The sequence below is a fragment of the Bos javanicus genome, chromosome 11 (genome assembly GCF_032452875.1).
Source record: "Bos javanicus breed banteng chromosome 11, ARS-OSU_banteng_1.0, whole genome shotgun sequence".
Taxonomy (NCBI): Eukaryota; Metazoa; Chordata; class Mammalia; order Artiodactyla; family Bovidae; genus Bos; species Bos javanicus.
In genome coordinates, this window is record NC_083878.1 from 103,312,427 (window position 1) to 103,336,604 (window position 24,178).

At 49.4% G+C, this 24,178-nt stretch overlaps 1 protein-coding gene across 3 annotated transcripts in view; it reads right to left on the reverse strand.

Moving 5' to 3' along the window:
* Positions 1 to 24,178, reverse strand: part of NACC2 (NACC family member 2) — an 83,852-nt gene that overhangs the window by 45,732 nt on the left and 13,942 nt on the right. The window lies entirely within an intron of this gene.

Consider the following 24,178-nt stretch of genomic DNA (forward strand, 5'->3'; position numbering starts at 1 on the left):
ACCAGCTGCCTGCTTTCAAAACCCCTCATCCTGGGCAACTTGGGTCATCGGGCGGGGGCGGGAAGGGGCTGACCCTGCTGGGCAGAGACGGCACCGAGGCCTGGGCGTGCCCATGGTCCCCAGGACTCTGCTGCGGAGAAGAGACTCTGACCTCAGCCTCTGTGCCTGGCAGTCCGAGAGTCCCCGGTGCCCAGGGGAGGGGATGCACAGGCCTCCAAAACCTCAGGGTCACGTGGGTCCCCGGCTGTGGCCCCACCTCCAACACACCCCGACCCCAGGTCACCGCACCCCAGCCTGATGGGCAGAGGTGAGAGGCCTCTTGGATTCCGCCAGGCACCTGGGCAGCCTCCGCCCAGACCACAGCCTGGACCGGCATCAAGCATAAAAGCCGGTTTTAACTGCACTAACAAATGTTTGCCTGGAAGCTTTTTTTTTTCCTCAAACAGAGAAGGGCAACCTGCCAGAATCCGCAAATTCAGAAATGTGCTTCCCAGCCCTTCCCCTGCTGCCCCAGGAGGCAGGGCCGGCCCTCAGAGAGAGGGGCACGCGTGCAGTTGGCCGGCCCTCCAGAATGATCCCTAGCCCCCTGGGGGCCCAGGGCCCCACTGGCTGTGGGACCCCGGGGGCCAGGCAGGGGCTGGGTGGACGCACCATCGGGTGGGCTGCAGGGCCCTGCACCACACAGCTCGTGGCCTATGCGGTGGGCTCTGACCAGGGTCCAGACTAGGGGTCTGGTGGTCCAGCTCCATCCTACACGCCACTGTGAGGGTGACTTCCTGCCACCAACAGGCCAACCTCTGACCCTCCGCTCGGACATTTCGACTTTGGTGCCGGTCGGGGGTCGGGAGCCAAACGAACAGGGCATGAACCTAAAGAAACAGCAATGGCCGGCCCAGCGGGAGGACAGTGGCCACCCCCACCAGGAGCCTGCCTGGACACCCAGGGTCCCACCGAGTGCACAGACTGGCCACTGGCGGGTCCAGAAGGCTTGTGAAGAATTAAGCAGTGTTTAGAACAGAACTGACAATCTCTCCCACCTGTATTTGTAATTTAAATACCGTAAGCTTGAAGAGTGTCCCCCTCAGGCATCGTTTAATAACTTAGAAAGCCGGCTCTGCGCCTGCAGACGGCTCCTTCTCCTCCCTCGTGGGCTGAAGCAGGGTCTCCCCAGGTGCCCAGGCTCCAGGGCACAGGGCAGGGTTGGGGTGGGGCGGCGCGGACTGAGAGCAAGGGCTGCCCGGGATGGGGAGCTGGGCCTCAGGCGCTGGCTGCCCCGCTGTGGTCCCCATAGCACCTCGACGTCCCCTCCGAGGGCCGGCAGGGGTCTTGGAAGCAGCCAGGTCTGGGTGGCGGGCGGGTGGGGGGCGAGTGCGCCAGGCCGGCCGGTCACCCAGCTCATTAACAACAGCGCCTCCATACACACTCCGGTCTTTAATATTCATAGCTCTCTTCATCTGCATATCATGCCATAAATAGTCGAGGTAAGACACAAAGCTCCCCTGCATTTCTAATTATGCTTAAAAATCTAATGTAAATCAGACCGACACAGAAATACTAAATCAGCTACTGGCGGGGGCGGGGGGGCAGGGGGCAGCAATTACACTGAGATGGGGGCCACGGCGCAGGCACCCCACCTCCACCCTCCCGGCTGGGTGGCTGTGGGGGTAGCAGGGGTCCAGGCACCGCCCCACCCCCCCCCAGGCTTGGAGTTAGGCAGCGGCGTCCCAGGCCACTCCTGAGCCAGGCTCACCCACGTGGCCCTAAAGCAGAGAGACAGCGAGAGGGCCGGGGACATGCGTGTGGCACCTCAGGGACGCCCCAGCCCTGCCCCAAGGCCGGCCAGCCTGTCCCACTGAGGGGTTCTGGTAATGGGCCTCCCTGCAGCCCCGCACCTGGGGCCCCCTGGCTCGACGTCCCACACAGGGCCCCAATCCTGGGCTCCCCTTGCCTCCACACCCAACCAGCTCTACAGAAGAACCTGACTCCGTGGCAGAGGAGAGTCAGAGCCCGTGTGCCCCGGCCCCAGGGCGATGCCTGCTTGGGGGAACAGAACTGGGCAGCCGGGAATCGCAGGCAGAGCATCAAGCCATGGAAGGGCGTGGGGACAGGACTGGAGGGGACAGCGGGTTCCCTGAGCCCCGGGAGGCTCCAGTCCTGCACGGGCAGGAGAGGCCTGGGGCGGCCTTGGCGCTGCCCCCTAGGCCCAGTCCTGTCTGCGGGAGACACAGAGCAGGGTTTCGGAGCAGATGCCCAGGGCCATTCAGAGCCTGTCAGCCCCTGCCACCACAGGTGGGCACCAGAGGGGCGTCTGGGACCCCCATGGGTGGCCCTGACACCAGATCTCAGGGTCTCTGCAACTGGGACAGAGGGTTACCTGGACAGGGGAGCCCAGGAGGAGCAGGGCCAGAGGCAGGTGACCCGGCCTCCATCAGGGCAGGTGTCTGCCTCCCACCCCTCATCCCGGCCCCCAGCTTCCTGGGCAGCCCCAGGGGACAGACTGGTGCTCAGCACAACTTCAGCCCAGTCCCGGGCCCCCGAAAGCAGCCTGGAGTCAGGGCCCTGGGCTGCGCACCCCTGCCCATCCTGGGGCATGGTGGGAAGGCCCCCTAAGGAGCCTGCAGGACGCCCAGGCGTGGGTGACACGGGGGTTACCCCACTGCCTTTAGCAAGATGCAGAGACGTCTGCTGCCCGCATCTGCCTGGCATCATGCCCAGACCTATTTTTAAGCCCATTTACTAGAAATCCCACAAATTAAAGGAAATACGGATAATGCAGTCAGAATCCTGGGGGGCAAATAAAAGCTGAACACAATCATCCTCCTGCTCCAGCGTGAGAATCTCAACCACAAACCAGATCTCCCCAAAGTGCCCCGGGGATGCAGGCGTGCCCTGCGTGAGGAGGACGGTCCAGCCACCTGGGCCGCGGCCCACGGCGGGGCTGAGAACGGCAATCACCTCTACGAAAAATGAAGGCCGCAAATACACACACCCGACTTTACGGCCTGGGAACACAGATCACCAGTCGCTGCCGACAGCACGTCAAGACACCACGTTCTCTCCCTGAGCTGAGGCCAGGCCCCCAGGACAAGCTGGCTGGACGAGGTGAGGGGCAGAGAGGCCCAGGCCTGCTGGCCTCCAAGGTCAAGGGTCATCCTGAAGGCTCACCGGCTCATCCGCGCCTAAAGTCATCAGGACACACGGCCAGACTGCTCCTGAGGAAAACGCATCGAAGGCACAGCTGGGCACCAAGCCCTGCAGATCTTCAGGAGCCCCGGGGCCTGTCCTCCCAGCCCTCGGGCCTCCGGGGCCCTTCCCCTGCTCGCTCCACCGGCCAGGCGGCCAGGCATCTGCTCTCCAGCCACCCCTCCACCAGAGCCTCCCCTTCTGCATCCTGACACGCTGGGTGCCAAGGGACTGGGGGTTGGGGGTCTGCACAGGTGGAAGGGGAGCCGCGGGTGGGGAGGGGTGTGCCTGTGTGTGTGCGTATATGTGTGTGTGAGTGTGTGTGTATGTGTGCACCTGTGTGCGTGCATGTGAGTACGTGTGAGCAAGTGTGTGCGCATGTGTGTGCGTGTAGGTACATGTATGTGTGTGAGCGAGCATGTGTATGTGTGTTGTGTACGTGTGTGCATGCGTGTGAGTACATGCATGTGTGCATGCACATGTGTGAGTATGTGTGCGCAGGCATGTGAGTACATGTGTGCGTGTGCGTGTGTGAGCATATGTGTGAGTATGTGTGCATCAGTGTGAGTGACAGGCAGAAAGACACAGAGACATCCCCAGATCCCCAGGCCTGAGGTCACCCTGTGCATTCTGAGCTGTCACAAGGTGGGGACAAGGCCCGCCGGTCCCACCACATTCCGGGATGGAACAGACCCTCCCCTGGGGGCCAGGGGGAGGAAGCGGCCACAGTGGTTCGCCCCGCCCCAGCCCCGCCTGCCCCCCGATGGCCCTGGAAGCCACGGCCACCACGCTCACATCCTGCCAGACGCCAGGCGGTCTCCTGCGGCAGGGGTGGGGGCGGGTGGCTGGAACTGGAGCGGGCCGAGAGCGCCTCCCTCATCTCTGGGACCACAGAAGGGCCTGCATCTGACATCCCCAGGTACTGGGAGCCCGCCTCACTCGATCTTATTCTGCCCTACAGAGCAAGAGGCTGATATTCATGGGGGGTGGGCAGGCCATGGAGGCATCACCTCAGCCTGCACGAGAGGCTGGAGGCAGCGGGAACGGCAGAGCCCCTGCCGCACCTGCTCCTGTGAGACCACCCCAGCCCCCGGCCCCAACGCCACCCGGTCAGGAAAGGCCAGATAGTGAGGCTGTGCCAGCCCCGTGACGGGCAGGCAGCCAGGTGAGGGACGAGCCCAGGGGGACACGCGAACATCAACTTTAGGTGGACGGCAGACTGTTCAGAGAATTATCAAAAGCGTGGAAATTAAGCACAATGTCGAACGCTTGACCCTTCACCATCACAGGGGCCACGCAGGGGATTGTCCCAGGACAAGGACCCCCGCTGTCCAGGAGACTCACCCGCCTGCTTGCATTCCGCCCAGGCTGTGCCCAGCTATGTGCACACTCGTTCATTTTTTTGTCCAGGAAAGATTTCAAAGACTCTTCTCCATAGAAAAGATACCCCTGGGCTTCCCTGGTGGCCCGGTGGCAAGGAATCCGCCTGCTGACACAGGACACACGGGTTCTATCCCTGATCCAGGAGGATCCCACACACTGTGAAGCCACTCAACATCTGTACAAGCATCCTGTCTACCATCTTTAAATGCTTCATGTGACAGGTGCCGGGTGGACTCACCTGCAGAAGCAGGTCGAGCGGGTTGCTGGCAAAGTCCCTCACTCTGCCGGTGCCCTAATGTGTGGTTTGGGCAACGTCCCTTTTCTGCATCGAGGACAGTGTTTACTTCTGACCTGTGGCTGAAGGAGTGGCCTCCCCAGTCTCGAGGGAAGCCCTGTCCTCACAATGAAGGCAGAACTTTTTCCTACCTCTGAAAGGTGTCCAAGAATTACAGACTCTCTTAAAGAGCTGTATCCTTACTTGCTAATAGAGAATGACCAGTTTTATAAGCCAAATGTTTTCAGATTTCCTGGAACATAAAGAAACTTCTAATATTTTAAAGAGCCTAGTGTGTAAGGGGGATGGGACACTTTTTAGAGAAACCACTAGCTCAAAAAGCATCTCGTAATACCTCAAATTTCTGCAATCAAGGGGAATCCTGGGCAAATGAGACTGCTTTGATAATGGGTTAAAAAGACGACACGATGTCGTTGCCCTGATTTATAAATCCAGCACGTATTTCACTTTAACGATCTGGATGTGTTTTTTTCATGACGGAAGCAGTTACTCTGAATTTCTTAAACTCCATATACTGTTTCAACCAGAGATGCTAGCATCACTTCCACGTGATGCTTAAGACCACAAAAATCATAAAGTGATAAAGTCAACTACCCTGTGGAATTCTGACAAACAGGCATCAAAGTTAGTTTTGAATATGCAATACTGGAATGCTGCAGTGTTGCTTTAAAACCTCTGACAGATAAAAACAATAACAACACAAAACCAAAACAAAGAAGAAACCCTCTGTCAAGACAATTCTAACATCTGTCATCTGAAAACTCGTAAGAGATAAACAACACACAAAAATACTCTGCACCTAAAAAATATTCAACCAGCTAGCAAGGGGGGCACTCAATCTGATGGAGGACGTCCGAGAAAAACCCCAAAGTGACGCCACACCCCAAGGCGAGACACTGCATTCTCCCCGCTAACAGAAGGGACAAGGGGAGGAGGCCAACACGGCAGAAGCTCCACGTCCACCTAAGAGAAGTCAGGCCAGACAAGGAAATGACAGACATGTAGTTAGAAAGGGGAAAGAACACCCATCTCAGTTCACGTGATCTTCTACAAAGAAAATGCTAAGGAATCAACCAAAAGACTATTAGGACTGAGCAACAGGTTCAGCAAGGGAACGGCATACAAAAAAGATCTTCACGACCCAGATAATCACGATGGTGTGATCACTGACCTAGAGTCAGACATCCTGGACTGTGAAGTCAAGTGGGCCTTAGAAGGCATCACTACGAACAAAGCTAGCGGAGGTGATGAAATTCCAGTTGCGCTATTTCAAATCCTGAAAGATGATGCTGTGAAAGTGCTGCACTCAATATGCCAGCAAATTTGGAAAACTCAGCAGTGGCCACAGGACTGGAAAAGGTCAGTTTTCATTCCAATCCCAAAGCAAGGCAATGCCAAAGAATGCTCAAACTACCGCACAATTGCACTCATCTCACACGCTAGTCAAGTAATACTCAAAATTCTCCAAGTCGGGCTTCAGCAATACGTGAACCATGAACTTCCAGATGTTCAAGCTGGTTTTAGAAAAGGCAGACGAACCAGAGACCAAATTGCCAACATCTGCTGGATCATTGAAAAAGCAAGAGAATTCCAGAAAAACATCTATTTCTGCCTTACTGACTATGCCAAAGTCTTTGACTGTGTGGATCACAATAAACTGTGGAAAATTCTGAAAGAGATGGGAATACCAGACCACCTGACCTGCCTCTTGAGAAATTTGTATGCAGGTCAGGAAGCAACAGTTAGAACTGGACATGGAACAACAGACTGGTTCCAAATAGGAAAACGAGTACATCAAGGCTGTATATTGTCACCCTGTTTATTTAACTTCTATGGAGAGTACATCATGAGAAACTCTGGGCTGGAAGAAGCACAAGCTGGAATCAAGATTGCTGGGAGAAATATCAATAACCTCAGATATGCAGATGACACCACCCTTATGGCAGAAAGTGAAGAGGAACTAAAAAGCCTCTTGATGAAAGGGAAAGAGGAGAGTGAAAAAGTTGGCTTAAAACTCAACATTCAGAAAACGAAGATCATGGCATCTGGTCCCATCGCTTCATGGGAAATAGATGGCGAAACAGTGGCTGACTTTACTTTTTCTGGGCTCCAAAATCACTGCAGATGGTGATTGCAGCCATGAAATTAAAAGACGCTTACTCCTTGGAAGGAAAGTTATGACCAACCTAGATAGCATATTCAAAAGCAGAGACATTACTTTGCCAACAAAGGTCTGTCTAGTCAAGGCTATCGTTTTTCCTGTGGTCATGTATGGATGTGAGAGTTGGACTGTGAAGAAAGCTGAGTGCCGAAGAATTGATGCTTTTGAACTGTGGTGTTGGAGAAGACTCTTGAGAGTCCCTTGGACTGCAAGGAGATCCAACCAGTCCATTCTAAAGGAGATCAGTCCTGGGTGTTCTTTGGAAGGAATGATGCTGAAGCTGAAACTCCAGTACTTTGGCCACCTCATGCGAAGAGTTGACTCATTGGAAAAGACTCTGATGCTGGGAGGGATTGGGGGCAGGAGGAGAAGGGGACGACAGAGGATGAGATGGCTGGATGGCATCACTGACTTGATGGTCGTGAGTTTGACTGAACTCCAGGAGTTGGTGATGGACAGGGAGGCCTGGCGTGCTGCGATTCATGGGGTCGCAAAGAGTCGGACACAAATGAGCAACTGAACTGTACTGAAGGTCACAGCATATAAGGTCAATAGATGAAAAAATCAAATGCATTTGTATATACCTACAGTGAACAATCTGAAAATGAAATTCAATAAGAAATGCCATACATAATGATATCAAAAGCGTAAAATACTTAAGAATAAATTCAACAGAAGTAGTATGAAACTTCTCTCATAGCTCAGTTGGTAAAGAATCTGCCTGCCTGAAGAACCTGCAAGAGACTCCAGTTCAACTCCTATGTCAGGAAGATCCGCTGGAGAAGGGATAGGCTACCCACTCCAGTATTCTTGGGCTTCATTCATAGGTCAGCTGGCAAAGAATCTGCCTGGATTGCGGGAGACCTGGGTTCAATCCCTGGGTTGGAAAGATCCCCTAGAGAAGGGAAAAGCTACCCACTCCGGTATTCTGGCCCAGAGAATTCCATGGACTGTATAGCCCATGGGGTTGCAAAGAGTTGGACATGACTGAGCAACTTTCACTTCACTTCACTTCAGTATAAAACTTACACTTTGAAAACGGCAAAACTTTGAAAGAAACTACAGATTTAAATAAATGGAAAGGTATTCATGTTCAGGGATTAGATGTAACATTGCTAAGATGGGAATACTCCCCCAATTGATCGACAAAGTCAATGCACTCCTAATCAAAATCCCAGCTGACATCTCTGTAGAAACTGACAAGTTAATTCTAAAATTGATATGGAAAGGCAAGGGATTCAGAACAGCCAAAAAAATTCGAAGGGGAGGAACAAAGTTAGAGCACTCATACCTCCCAATTTAAAACTTACTACAAAGCTATAGTGTGGTATCGGTTCAGTTCAGTCGCTTAGTCATGTCCGACTCTTTGTGACCCCATGAACCACAGCATGCCAGGCCTCCCTGTCCATCACCAACTCCCGGAGTCCACCCAAACTCATGTCCATTGAGTCGGTGATGCCATCCAACCATCTCATCCTCTGTCGTCCCCTTCTCCTCCTGCCTTCAATCTTGCCCGGCATCAGGGTCTTTTCCAGTGAGTCAACTCTTCGCATGAGGTGGCCAAAGTATTGGAGTTTCACCTTCAGTATCAGTCCTTCCAATGAACACTCAGGACTGATCTCCACTAGGGTGGATTGGTTGGATCTCCTTGCAGTCCAAGGGACTCTCAAGAGTCTTCTCCAACACCACAGTTCAAAAGCATCAATTCTTCGGCACTCAGCTTTCTTCACAGTCCAACTCTCACATCCATACATGACCACAGGAAAAATGATAGCCTTGACTAGACAGACCTTTGTTGGCAAAGTAATGTCTCTGCTTTTGAATATGCTATCTAGGTTGGTCGTAACTTTCCTTCCAAGGAGTAAGCGTCTTTTAATTTCATGGCTGCAATCACCATCTGCAGTGATTTTGGAGCCCAGAAAAATAAAGTCAGCCACTGTTTCTACTGTTTCGCCATCTATTTCCCATGAAGCGATGGGACCAGATGCCATGATCTTCGTTTTCTGAATGTTGAGTTTTAAGTCAACTTTTTCACTCTCCTCTTTCCCTTTCATCAAGAGGCTTTTTAGTTCCTCTTCACTTTCTGCCATAAGGGTGGTGTCATCTGCATATCTGAGGTTATTAATATTTATCCCGGCAATCTTGATTCCAGCTTGTGCTTCCTCCAGCCAAGCGTTTCTCATGATGTACTCTGCATAGAAGTTAAATAAGCAGGGTGACAATATACAGCCCTGATGTACTCCTTTTTCTATTTGGAACCAGCCTGTTGTTCCATGTCCAGTTCTAACTGTTGCTTCCTGACCTGCATACAGGTTTCTCAAGAGGCAGGTCAGGTGGTCTGGTATTCCCATCTCTTTCAGAATTTTCCACAGTTTATTGTGATCCACACAGTCAAAGGCTTTGGCATAGTCAATAAAGCAGAAATAGATGTTTTTCTGGAACTCACTTGCTTTTTCGATGATCCAGCAGATGTTGGCAATTTGGTCTCTGGTTCGTCTGCCTTTTCTAAAACCAGCTTGAACATCTGGAAGTTCACAGTTCATGTATTGGTACTGACATACAGATCAATGGAACAGAACTGAGAGTCTAGAGATAAACCCATGCATCTGTGGTCAACTGATTTTCTAACAAGGGTGCCAATGGGGTGGGGGGGGAACTGTTTCAAAACACAACTGGAGGCCCATGGATAGTCAGATGTAAAAGAATGAAGTTGGACCCTTACCTCACACCATATACAAAACTTAAGTCAAAGACCTACATGTAAGAGTATAGCAAAAACTATAAAACACTTCAGAAAATACAGGGGTAAACATTTGTGACAGTGGAATCTTAGATATGACACAGAAAGCCCAAGGAAACAAAGAGATAAATTAGATTTCATAAAAATTAAAAAATTTTGTGGTTCAAAGAATACCATTCAAGAAAGTAAAAAGACAAAGAATGGGAAGGCATATCGGTAAGTCATGTTTCTGACCAGAGACTTGTATCTAGAATATATAGCGAACTGACAACTCCACAATTAAAAGACAAATAACTGAATTTTAAAATGGACAAAGCATCTAAAGAGACACGTCTCCAGAGAAATACATGAACGTCCAACATGCACACGAAACGGTACTGAACATGAGCAGCCACCACAGAAATGCAAATTAGAACCACAGTGAACTAGCACCACACGCTCACTGGAATGGCTGTAATAAAAAAGGCAGATGGAAACTGTTGGTGATGACGTGGTGGGACTGTAAAACGGCATGGCCATTTTCGGAAAACAGTCTGCCAGTTCTTTGAAAGGCTGAACACAGAGTTAACACGTGACCAAGCAATTCCACTCCTAGGTATCTACCCAGAAGAAGTGAACACATATGTTCATGCAAAAACTTGTGCATGAATGCTCACAGCACCACTATTCATAACGGCCAAAAACTGGAAACAACACGAAATGTCCATCAACGGGCAAATGGATAAACAAAATGTGGTCTCTCAGTATGGTAATATATTGCTCACCATGAAAAAGAATGAAGTACTGATTCATGCTACAACATGCTGCTGCTGCTGCCGCTGCTAAGTCGCTTCAGTCATGTCTGACTCTGCGAGACCCCATAGATGCAGCCCACCAGGCTCCCCCGTCCCTGGGATTCTCCAGGCAAGAACACTGGAGTGGGTTGCCGTTTCCTTCTTCTCCAGTGCATGAAACATTGGTGAACCTCAAAAAGATGCTGGTAAGTGAGAAAACCAGACAAACAAGGCTGCACGTTATATGATTCCATTTATAGGAAATGTCCAGAACAGGCCATTTATGGAGACATAAAGGAGACCAGTGTTTGCCAAGAACTAGGAGCAGCGAAGGTTAGGGAGGGATGGAGGAAATGAGAGTGACTGATGAAAGCACGGGGCTTCTTTCTGGAGTGATGAAAATGTTCTAAAATTGATCATGGTGATGGTTACACAACTCTTAACAGACTAGAAACCACTGAAGTTTACATGGTATGGAATCATATCTCAATAGAGCTGTTACTAAAACACAGATACATCAAAATAAAATTTTATAAAACATTCAAGTGACCCACTGGAAGGCAAGAGAAAAAAAACAGAGAAATAATCAAGAAACAAACAGGATCAAACAGAGAAACAAACAGAATCAAAAAATAAAATAGTAGATTTAAGCCCTGACATATCAATAATTCCATTAAATGTAAATGAGCTAAATAGACCAATTAAAAGACAGAGATCTGGCAGATTTTTTTTTTAGACTCAATAATATGCTGTCAACAAGAAATTCACTTCAAGTATAATGATAAAGGCAAGTTTAAAAAGTATATATAGGGACTTCCCTGGTGGTCCAGTGGTTAGGAATTCGCCTGCCAATGCAGAGGGTCAATCCCCGGTTCAGGAAGACCCCACGTGTCTGGGGCAAGTAAACCCATGTGCCGAGATTGCTGGGCCCGTGCCTGAGAGCCTGAGCTCCACGAGAGAAACCACCGCAGTGAGGAGCCCATGCACCTCAACTAGAAAGTAGTCCATATACAGCAACCAAGACCCAGAGCCACCAAAAATAAACCAGTAACTTTGCTGTATACCTGAAACCAGTCCAGCACTGATGACCAACTGTATTTCAATAAAACTTCAAAATATTAAAAAATAAAAAGGGATAGAAAAAGACAAATCGTGCAAACATAAAAGAAAACAAAGATCAGGAATTCCCTGGTGGTCCAGGGGTTAAAACTGCACTTCCCCTGCAGGGGGCACGGGTCTGATCCCCGATTGGAGAACTAGGAGCCCACACACTTTGCGGCACGCCCCCCTTGCACCTCCCGAAAAGAAAAGAAAACAAAGGTGCTATCAGATCGGATCAGATCAGTCGCTCAGTCGTGTCCGACTCTGCGACCCCATGAATCGCAGCACGCCAGGCCTCCCTGTCCATCACCGACTCCCGGACTTCACCCAGACTCATGTCCATCGAGTCAGTGATGCCATCCAGCCGTCTCATCCTCTGTCGTCCTCTTCTCCTCCTGCCCCCAATCCCTCCCAGCATCAGAGTCTTTTCCAATGAGTCAACTCTTCGCATGAGGTGGCCAAAGTACTGGAGTTTCAGCTTTCGCATCATTCCTTCCAAAGAAATCCCAGGGCTGATCTCCTTCAGAATGGTCTGGTTGGATCTCCTTGCAGTCCAAGGGACTCTCAAGAGTCTTATCGATATCCAATAAAACATTTCAGAACAAAGAAAATTATCAGAGACATAGAGGGACATTTCACGGTGGTCGAGGGATTGTTAATCTCTGAGACCACATAGCAATCTTATGTGTGTGCCAGACAACACAACAGCAAAATATGTGAAGCGCAACAGGTAGAACTGGGGAAAAAAAAAAAGACAAATCCACAATTAGAGTTGAGGACTTCAAAACTCGCTTGAACAACTGATCATCAGATCAGCAGAGTCGCTCTGTCGTGTCCAACTCTTTGCAGCCCCATGAACTGTAGCCTGCCAGGTTCCTCCACGATAGACCTAGATAATTAATCCACAAAGATACAGAGAACTGAGCATCAACTAATAGGATCTAAGCAACATTTACAAACTATCCACCCCAAAACAGCAGAAGACACATTCTCTTCAAGTACCTATGAAACTTACACCGAGATAGTCCATATTCTGGGCCAGGAAAAAAAACTGCAAGAAACCGAAAAGAACCGGAACCATGCAGACTGTGCTCTCCAAGCGCAGCGGGCTCGAACAGGAAATCAGTAACAGAAAAGCAACAGGAAAATCTCCAAACACCTGGAAACAAGCAACACTCCTCTAAGTCATCCGACGTCAGAGAGGAAGTCTCAAGAAAATCACATTAAAAGAAAATGAAAATATAATATCCCAAAACCTGTGGGACACCACTTAAGAGCCATAAGGAGAATTTATAGCACTAAGTTCATGTACTAGAAAGAAGGAAAAGTTTGAAATCAATAAGCTCTCGTCTCAAGAACTCAAAAAAAGAACAAAACAAACCCAAAACAAGCAGAAGGAAGAAAAATAATGATAAAAATAGAAATCAATGAAACTGAAAACAGAAAATCAATAGAGGGGAGAAAAAAAATCAATGAAATGAAGAGCTGGTTCTCTGAAAAGATCAATCAAATTGGAAAGCCTCTAGCAAAACTGACAAAGAAAAAAGAGAAAAAAGACAAATCACCAATATAAGAAATGTTTCAGGTGATATCATTACAGACCGTGGAGCCCAGGGGTTGAAACCAGGTCTCCTACATTGCAGACAGATTCTTTACCAGCTGAGCCACCAGGGAAGCCCAAGAACACTGGAGTGGTTAGTGTATCCCTTCTCCAGTGGATCTCCCTGACCCAAGAATAGAACTGGGGTTTCCTGCGTTGCAGGTGGATTCTTTACCAACTGAGCTATGAGAGAAGCCCTCCTCAACAAAGTATTAACAAATAGAGATTACCAACATGTAAGAGGAATTATATATCCCAATCAAGTGGGATTTATTCCAGGGACGCAAGCTGGTCCAATATCTGAAAATCAGTGAAACCACATGAAAATATCATTCAATGCATAAGAAAGCTGTGAAAATACTCAACATCTACCCATGATAAAAATCTCTCAGAGAACTTCCTGAACTCGATACAGAGCATCTACAAAAATCTTACAGTTAACGCTTTCTCCTCAAGATGGGGAACACAGCAAGGATGCCTGCTCACCACTCTTACTCAACACAGTGAGATGAGGCAAGAAAATGCACACAGATTGGAAGGAAGAAATAACCTTGTCCCTGTTTGCAGATGACAGGGATGTCTTGGTAGACAATCCCAGGGAATCTACCAAAAACTACTAGAACAAGTAAGTGACTGTCAAGGTCACAGGATATAAGATAAACTGCCGTTCCATGTACTAGCAATTACTAAAATTAAGAATGCAATACCACCTACAATCACACACAGAAAAATATACCTACATGTACATCTAACAAAACACGGACAGGACTTACGTGCTGAAAACGACGAATTCCTGATGAAAGAAATCTAGGTCTACATAAACGGAGAGACATACCATCCTCACAGATTGAAAGACTCAACGCAGCAAAGACGTCAGCTCTCCCCAAACTGATACACAGGCTTAACACAATTCCTTTCAAAATCCGAGCAACATATTTTGTAACCATAGACAAGATAATTCTAAAATTCATATAGAAAGGTCACAGAAGTGGAATAGCTAGGACCCTTTTGGAAAAGAATTACGTGGGAGGAATCAGTCTACCTGATTTTAAGACTTACTTGATTACTTACAGTAATCAAGACTGTATGAGGAGAGACAGGCCAACAAACAGAATACGGAAACCCCAAGACAGACCCACAGACATGCCCCACTGATGTTTTACAAGGACACAGACCAATCAGTGAAGGACAGACAACCTCTCAGCAAGCGGTGGTGGAGCAACACCATACCCAGTGGCCAAAAAAAAAAAGAAGTGACCCTCAACGTAAATGTCATACTGACACAAAAATTCATCCAGAACGGATCAGAGCCTAAATGTATGACTTAAAACTAGAAGAGAGCACAGGGGAGCCTCTCTGGGATCCAGGACAATGCAAATACTTTTTCTGCAACGAAAAACTGATAAACTTGACTACTTGACCCAAATTTAAAGCTTCTGCTTGGAACCCCTCATTGCAAGAATGTTAAAAAAACCAATATGGACCAAGACAAGGATGCACGCTCTCACTACTTCTATTCAACACAGTATTGGAGGTCCTCGCCACAGCAGTCAGGACACGAAAAATAAATAAAAGGCATCAAGACTGGAAGGAAGGAGGCAAAACTGTCACCATGCACAGATAACATTACACTACACGTGGTTTTCCACACAGAAAACCCTAAGACGCCACACAAAAAAAGTGCTAGAAACGATCAACAAATTCAGCGAGGTAGCAGATATAAGATTAAAGTACAGAAATCTCTTGCATTTCTTTATACTGACAATGTAATATCAGAAAGGGAAAGTTAAAAAAAAAAATCACTTTAAAAATTGCATCCAAAAAATAATACTTAGGAATAAACCTGACCAAGAAAGTCAAACACTCACACGCTAAGAACTGTAAAACACGGATAAAGGAAATCAAAGATGACTCAAAGAAATGGAGAAATATCCCATGCTCTTGGATTGGAAGAATTAATACTGTTAAAATGGCCATACTATCCAATCTACGGACTTAATGTGAGTCCTATCAAATCACCCATGATATTTTTCACAAAACTAGAAGAAATAATCCTACAATTTATATGGAACCATAAAAGACCCAGAATTGCCAAAGCAGTCCTGAGGAAAAAGGACAAAGCTGGAGGCATAACCCTTGCAGCTTCAGACAATCCTACAAAGCAATAGTAATCAAGTAAGTTCAAACAGTAATCGAATAATCAGTAAGCTCAGTTGGTAAAGAATCTGTCTGCAACGCAGGAGACCCAGGTTCGACTCCTGGGTCCAGAAGACTCCGCTGGAGACGGAAATGGCAACCCACTCCAGTATTCTTGCCTGGAGCACCTTATGGAAAGAGAAGCCTGGTGGGCTACAGTCCATGGGGTGGCAAAGAGTCTGACATAACTGAGTAACTGAGCTTGCAAGCACATCCAGCTTTCCCAGCATGTTTCATTAAAGAGACTGTCTTTTTCCCATTTTACATTCTTTTTTTTTCCTACTGTCCACTCTTGTCTCCTTTGTCATAGGTTAACTGACTATGGTGGTTTAGTTGCTAAGTCATGTCCGACTCTTGCAACACCATGGACCGTAGCCCACCAGGCTCCTCTGTCCATGTGATTTTCCAGGCAAGAATACTGGAGTGGGTTGTCCTTTTCTCCTCCAGGGGATCTTCCTGACCCAGGGATTGAACTCAGGTGTCCTGCGTTTTCTGCACTGCAGGAGGATCCTTTACCACTGAGCCACCTGGGAAGCCCAGAAAGCTGGACAGCCACATGTAAATCAATGAAGTTAGAACATACTCACACCATGTACAAAAATACAAGACACAGAGGAGGACATAGGCAAAACGTTCTCTGACATTAATCACAGCCATATCTTACGATGTCAGTCTCTCCATAAAAGCAAAAGTAAGCAAATGGGGCCTAACCAAATTCAAAAGCTTTTGCACAGCAAAAGAAACCATAAACAAAATGAAAAGACAACCTACAGAATGGGAGAAAACATCTGCCAATGATGCTACCCCCAAGGGGTTAAGTTCCAACATATACAAACAGTTCACACAACTCGGTAGCAACAATAACAAAAAGGAACAATCGAAACGTGGGCGGAGGACCTAAGCAGACATTTTCCAAAGAAGAAATACAGATGGCGAACAGACGCACGAAAAGATGCCCAACATCACTAACTATGAGCAGTGCAAGTCAAAGCTACAAGGAGGGATCACCTCACACCAGTCAGAAGCAATTCAGTTCAGCTGCTCAGTCGTGTCTGACTCTTTGCAACCCCATGGACTGGAGCATGCCAGGCCTCCCTGTCCATCACCAACTCCTGGAGTTCACTCAAACTCATGTCCATCGAGTGGGTGATGCCATCCAACCATCTCATCCTCTGTCGTCCCCTTCTCCTCCTGCCCTCAATCTTTCCCAGCATCAGGGTCTTTTCCAATGAGTCGGCTCTTCGCATCAGGTAGCCAAAGTTTTGGAGTTTCAGCTTCAGCATCAGTCCTTCCAATGAATATTCAGGACTGATTTCCTTTAGGATGGACTGGTTTGATATCCTTGCACTCCACTAGTCTCCAGCAAGAATGGCTATCATCAAAAAATCTACACACAAATCTGGAGAGGGTGTGGAGAAAAGGAAACCCCCTTACACCATTGGTGCGAATATAAACTGGTATAGCCAGTGATGGAAAACAGTATGGAAGCTTCTTAAAAAACTGAAAACAGAGTTTCCACACAATCCAGCAAGCCCACTCCTGGGCTTACACCCAGACAAAATCCTAACTCGAAAAGACACGTGCACCCCAGTGTTCACAGCAGCCAAGACACGGAAGCGACCTAAACGACCATCGACAGAGGAGCGGATGAAGAGGTGCTACACGTACTCGACGCAGTTCCACTCAGCCACAAAGAGAAAGAAGGAGTGTTATCTGCAGCGACACGGATGGATCTAGAGCTCATCAGACAGTGACGCGAGTCACTCAGAGACAGACAGTGTTATATGACATCACTTGTGGAATCTAAAACATGACACTTATTTTCAAAATAAATAAACTTATTTTCAAAACAGAAGCAGACTCACAAAGAAAAGACTTGTGGACGCCGAGGCGGGGGGGTCTGGGGAGGGCTGGGCCGGGAGCACGGAACCAGCAAACACAAACTACTGTATACAAGACAGACAGACAGCAAGTTCCTAGTGCATAGCACGGGGACCACATCCAGTATCTCATAATAAACCGTGATGGAAAAGAATATGACAAAAGAATATATTAAAATGTCTCACAATAAACCACAATGGAAAAATAATATATGTAACACTGTGCAGTACATCAGGAACTAACACAATACCATAAATCAACTTACACTTCAATTAAAGAAAAATCACAGAAGAATATTGACAACACGAAAGAAAACTGTAACATGTTATGTGAAGACATCAAAGTGTAAAACCAAATGTATGCTCAGAACCCAGTTTTTAAAATAAATGGTATACATATACACACCCTTGGACAGCTAGGAGATCAAACCAGTCCACCCTAAAGGAAATCAGTCCTGAATATTCATTGGAAGGACTGATGCTGAAGCTGAAACTCCAAAACTCTGGCCACCTGATGCGAAGAGCTGACTCACTGGAAAAGACCCTGATGCTGGGAAAGACTGAGGGCAGAAGGAGAAGGGGGTGGCAGAGAATGAGATGGTTGGATGGCATCACCGACTCAATGGACATGAGTTTGAGCAAGCTCTCGGAGGTAATGAAGGCCTGGGAAGCCTGCCACGTTGCAGTCCATGGGGTCACAGAGTCAGACGTGACTTAGCGACTGAACAACAACAATACATACACATGTGCTGGAAAAAAAATAAAAATTGGCTAAAGTCATGGATGAAAGTGAAAAGTGAAAGTGTTAGTCGCTCAGGCATGTCTATTTCTCTGCAACCCCATGAACTGCAGTCTGCCAGGCTCCTCTGTCCATGGGATTCTCCAGACAAGAATACTGGAGTGGGTTGCCATTCCCTTCTCCAGGGGATCTTCCCGACCCGGGGATCAACCCTGAGTCTCCTGCACTGCAGGCAGATTCTTTACTGTCTGAGCCCCCAGGGATGGCCACACCTCATGAAAGAGGGCACACAGATGAAAATTAGCCCACGAGAGATGTCCACCGCCTTAGCCATCCAGGAAATGCAAATCACTACGAGACGCACTGCAAGCCTATCAGAATGACTGAAATGAAAAACAGACACACCAAATGCTGGCAAGGGGGGCGAGGAAGAGAAGGACCACTTACTGAAACACAGACGGGAGGTGCTGGTGGCTGTCATAGCCCAGGAGGGGTGGGAGGCAGGAGGCGTGGGGGGCTACGAAACGGCAGCCCAGGCGTCCCCACAAAGGGTCCGCTGCGTCTCTCAGTTGTCTTTCTTGATGCCAGCTTTATCAAGACACCACTCACACACTAAGATTCGCCCATTTCAAGGGGACTGCACTCCTTTCCTCAGTCAAATAAGACTCCATCACAGGGATGGGCCACTTCCGTTCATCCATCCATTCTGTACTATTCACAACAGCATGTGATCTATAATCTCAAAATACAAAGCTAAAAAGAAAGCAGGAACTGAGTGGTCTACCAACTTAAAATTCCCCAGATCCTCCTTCATCCTAACACCCTAAGCGAGTGTGCTACGTCCGACTCTTTGAGACCCCATGGACTGTAGCCCGCCAGGCTCCTCTGCCTGTGGGATTCTCCCGGCAAGAATTCTGGAGTGAGCTGCCATGCCCTCCTCCAGGGGATCTTCCAACCCAGGGACTGAACACATGTCTCCTGTGGCTCCTGCATTGCAGGTGGATTCTTTACTGCCGAGCCAGCAGCGAACACCCCATACTGACATTAAATTGAATTAACTACTGATGTTTAAATAGTTGGATAATTTGTAAGCACAGGATCCAAACCCTCAATAAGCCGGGCTTTCAGACACACTCCGCTTCTTACATGTGTTCACCAGATCCCACGCCCACGTATCTGGCCATTCTAACACGGCGTGAGCCCAGAGGCCACACCTAAGAGTTTGCATGCAGCAATTAAGACCCAGGGCAGTCAAATAAGTAAATAATTAAACACTTTTGTTTTTTAAGGGGGCTACTAGCAGGCACTTCCTTGGTGGCTCAGATGGTAAAGCGTCTGCCTGCAATGCGGGAGACCCGGGTTCGATCCCTGGGTTGGGAATATCCCCTAACCCACTCCAGTACTCTTGCCTGAAAAACCCCGTGGACGGAGGAGCCTGGTAGGCTACAGTCCATGGGGTCGCAAAGAGTCGGACACGACTGAGCGACCTGTTAGCAGGCACGGCGGTGGCCAAGAAGCTGGGGGCATATTGAAGGGTGTGTCATTCTGCCCAAAAGTGAAATGTCTGGTTGCTCCAGCAAGTGAAAAGGGACAGATAAAAACGAGGATGAGTACAGGGAGCGCTGTGGGAGGTCCACAGAGAATAACATTTCCCTGCATTTATAATGCCCAGGTGGCTCAGATGGTAAAGAATCTGCCTGCAATGGCAGAAGACCTGGGTTCGATCTCTGGGTCGGGAAGATCCCCTGGAGAAGGAAATGGCAACCCTCCAGCATTCTTGCCCGGGAAATCCCAGGGACAGAGGAGCTTGGCGGGCTATAGTCCATGGGGTCGCAGAGAGTTGGACACGACTGAGCGACTAACACACACATAATACCTGGACAGGATAAGTCTGAAAAGAAGCCATGAAATGTTAAAATCTGGGCATGATTTGCTCGGCTTTGACGGGCTTGTTCCTAGATGTCGAGTGAAGATGACAGCTGGTGCTGGTGTTAGGTAGGGTCCATCACCCTGCAAGACGAGGTGACCGGGAAAGGGGCTTCACCGCTGCCCCGACGGCTGGTCCAAGTTGCCCCACCATAACTGCCAGTACTTTGCACCAGCCACGACATTTTAAAAAAATTAACAATCTCCACTCCCAAAGCAGTTAGGGATCCTTATAAAGGTGTTACTCATTTCTAACATTATTTTTCTAAATGTACCATCCTTCCAACTAACAGGCAGCCAAGCTAAAGCCATGCCTTGTCCCATTGATCGAATATCCACGTCTCTCCTCATAACAAAACCGACTTCATTTCCCCCAAATCAGACCCTGAAATACACGAAGTCAGATTTTACGTCTGCAGTTTCCCAGAGTCTATCACAAGCGTGTTTTCAGCCGATGAACAGGGAAATGTTTGACGTGGTTTGCCCTGTATTTCTCAACCCACAGGAAGAAGTGCACAGAAGAGGCATCGAATCCAGAGCGATCATCCCGGGCTCAGCGTGGCCCAACCAGTGCCCCTACAGGAACAGAATCCTCACGCTCCCTTCCAGGAGCTCCACGCCAGTATCTGTCCTCACCGTCCACTTACGCTCTTACTCAGGGAAACAGCGATCAAAGCCTCATACTACGGTTCCGCTCAGTGGTCATGCAGAGTGTCCCCTCCCCCAGGCTGACCCTGCTGGCTGCCCCGTGAGAGGAGCTGATCCCATCCGGTCATCCACAGGTAGCTTCTGCCCCCTGGAAGTTGCAGGCCAGAAGAGGGTTGTCCACAAAATGATGCTTGCCCGCAGTCATCTCCCACGGAGGCGCCCTGCACCGGCTCGCCCTTAGACAGCCGTCACCCCACCAGTGAAGCAGGAGGTTTCCAGACACCATGATGTCCACAAGGGACGGGCTGCTGACCAAGATTCACAGTGAGCGAGACCTAATGCGGGGCTGGTCTGGGAATGCTGGGGAAGAAAACCCTCCTCTTCTGCCCCGATGCGGCTGGGGCCCTCCACGCAGCAGATTCACTTCTATAGGCTACACAAAATGTTCTGGACACTGTGTGCCCTCTCCCCGAGGCTTCAGAGTTCAGAAACAAATACTTTTCCAGAGTCCCTTTACCTTTCATGGCAATGTAGCTGTTGGCAGCGGTTCCATGGGAATCTGGCCTCTTTCACTCCCTGAGAGCTGGGCGGCTGAGCCTAACCCGAAAGCCACACTGGCAAAATGCATGGGCTCCCGAGCTCCAGGACGGGGGCGGGCGGGTGGCGATCACAAGAACAGAAACCCACCTCTGCAGTGAGTGAGGTTCCTGAAAATGGATCAGAGCTCCCTTGTGAAACGCAGAGAAACCGAGCAGCTTCAGTAGTTGCCCAGAGCCCAACTGCTCTGGGGCTCCTCTTAACCATGGCGTGTTATGAATCAGAACATGAAACCTACTTCTAAAAACTATACTTGGAAATTATGATCACAAACGGAGGCTGAACAATTGTCAAAAACTTGGGAATGCGGTAAAGAGTGGCTGTGACCTTTCCATGTCCCAGGAGGGACCGCCTGATGAGGCCACCAGGCTTGTTTCATTCTTCAGGGGCCCGAGGTCCCTCTGCTGGGATACTGTCTCACACTGCCCGCATCCCAGACCCTGTGACGTGCTAACTCTTCAACAAGGTGGTGCCCTAGAGACATGCAGCTGGTGATCTCTGCCCAGGAGCAGAGAGAGTCCCAAAGGGGCGGGTGTCCTTGTCTGGGGGACCCTCAGCAATTGTGTAACTAACTGAACAGTCTGAGTGCAACACTCCTTCCTCAGGGACTATAAATACACACAGTTCCTCAAATGCTCTTTGAGCAAGCTTTCCTATGCAAACCATGAAAAAATATTACTCAGCCTTAAGGGGACCCAGGTTCAATCCTTGGGTCAGGAAGATCCTCTGGAGAAGGGAATGGCTACCCACTCCAGTATTCTTGCCTGGACAGTTCCATAGACAGAGGAGCCTGGCGGGCTATAGTCCACGGGGTCACAAAGAGTCAGACTCGACTGAGCAACTAACACTTCACTTTCACTTAAAAAGGAAGGGAATCTGTTGATAAACAAAAAGTCCACCATTGAGAGTGAAAAGGCCGCAGGGAGGAGGTATTTGCAATGCTTTTAACACAGAGGCTGTGTGCTCAGAATATCTAAAAATTCTGTAAGTCAATCAAAGAAAGGGAGGCTCAGGAAGGGGGAGGAGGGCAAAGACCTGAATGGGGCTCACAAAGAGAAGACCACAGCAGGCAGGCAGGGCACCTGTCACAGGGATACAAATAGACCCAGGCGGCGCTGCGCACCTGTCCTGGGCGGGGTCAGCCACAAACACCTGTGTCCTGGCCCCTCCCCTCCCCCCCAGGTGTTCACCCAGCACTCACACCTGGGACCTCCCTAGCAGAGGGTGTCCACAAAAGCCCCGAGGTGAAAAAGATGCTGGGTCCTCAGGAGATTAGATACTGAAATTGTGGACGAGCCCTCTGCAACATCATCTACCAGGAACCCTCCAGACTCCTGCCTGTGGGACACATCTCAGTCTCCACGCTGAGAAGAAGCCGGGCCCTCTCTACAGGAGGTTCAAGAGCAGTGAGCTCTACCATCATGTGATGCAAAGAGTGGACTCCTTGGAAAAGACCCTGATGCTGGGAAAGACTGAAGGCAAGAGGAGAAGGGGGCAGCAGAGGATGAGATGGCTGGATGGCATCACCGACTCGATGGACATGAATCTGAGCAAACTCCAGAAGACAGTGGACGACAGAGGAGCCTAGAGTGCTCAGTCCATGGGTCACAAAGAATCAGGCAGGACTCAGCAGCTGAACAGCAAACAAAGCTCTTCCGAGCGCTAGAGGTTCGAGGTCTGGGTGGGGCCTGGGAGCTGAGCCTTCACCGTCACCGCCGTCACACAGGTATGCTGGCTGTAAAACAACTTAACGCCGCCGTGCGCTTGAGATCGCTGTGCTTTCTTAGGCGGCCTGGCCAAGTGTGCGTAAAACACCCACGTAAATGGTAATAAAAGACGAGCGGAAGCAGTTTGAGAACTGAACAAGGAGCTTAAACGTTGCTTTGTACTCATTACACAAAGGTGTGCTTTTTAAAGGAGAAAATCAGATAAATACAATCACTCTATTAACAATTTTTTGCTCATAAAGCTTTCAGCGCTGCATATAAAGAAAAACCCATGTACAACTTTCAAACAATATAGCACTGGGGAGGGGGCGATGCCCGCCCACAGACCATGTGTCCACAGGCCCACGGACCAGGCACACCCGACCCTGCAGTGGGGCAGCCCGGGGCCCCCCAGGACTCTCGCTCCCACAAGCCCTAATCCAGAAAACCTCAGGCCCTTTGAGCTCAGTACCCAGTTTCCATGAGAAAAGCAGACCATGTCTGTGTGTGCAAGAGGCTCCCTCAACCACCCCAGGCTTTGTTTCAACAGCCTAAATTCCCAGGTCCTATGTCCTCTTTGAATTTAAGGTTAGGAGAAATACCATCACCCCATTTTACAGATGGGGAAACTGTGGCTCTGGGTGGGGAAGGAACTTGCTCACTTGGCCTGAGACCTGGACCCTGGAAGTGGACATGAGGCCTCTGCATCCACAGACAAGACTCAGGACAAAATGCTCCTGGGCCGAAAGCTGAGGCCAAAGAGAGGAGGACGAAGGCCTAGGCTCAGGCCCCGGGTGTTGCCCACAGGGGCTGAGCAAAGCCCAGGGGAAAGAGCCGCCAAGCTCGGTGGGGTGAGTGGGTCATGAGTCCTCGGGGCCGTAGCACAGCCCACTGCCCAGTCTCCTCTGCCTGCTCCAGGGAGAAGCCCCCACCCCCGCCCAAGGCCCCTGCATAGGTCGGGGGAGGTGCAGGGGAGGCTGGGGGCCAGCGCTCACGAGGCCTGCCTGCCCCGGGAGGTCCCGAGAGCCGAGTGCCACCCCCCAACAGCCGTCACGTCACCACACACGGAAGCCACCGCCGCACCTCTGCGAGTCTCTCACGCTTCCCCTGGGAGCACTGAAGGTAAATACGCTAATTTGACTTCAATCATGGCTTTTTAAAACGAAACGCACGCTATATTAATTTAGGGCACAGAACCTGAAAACTACTCATGCGTGTGTCTGAGCCTCCCATGCTGGGCAAGAGGGACC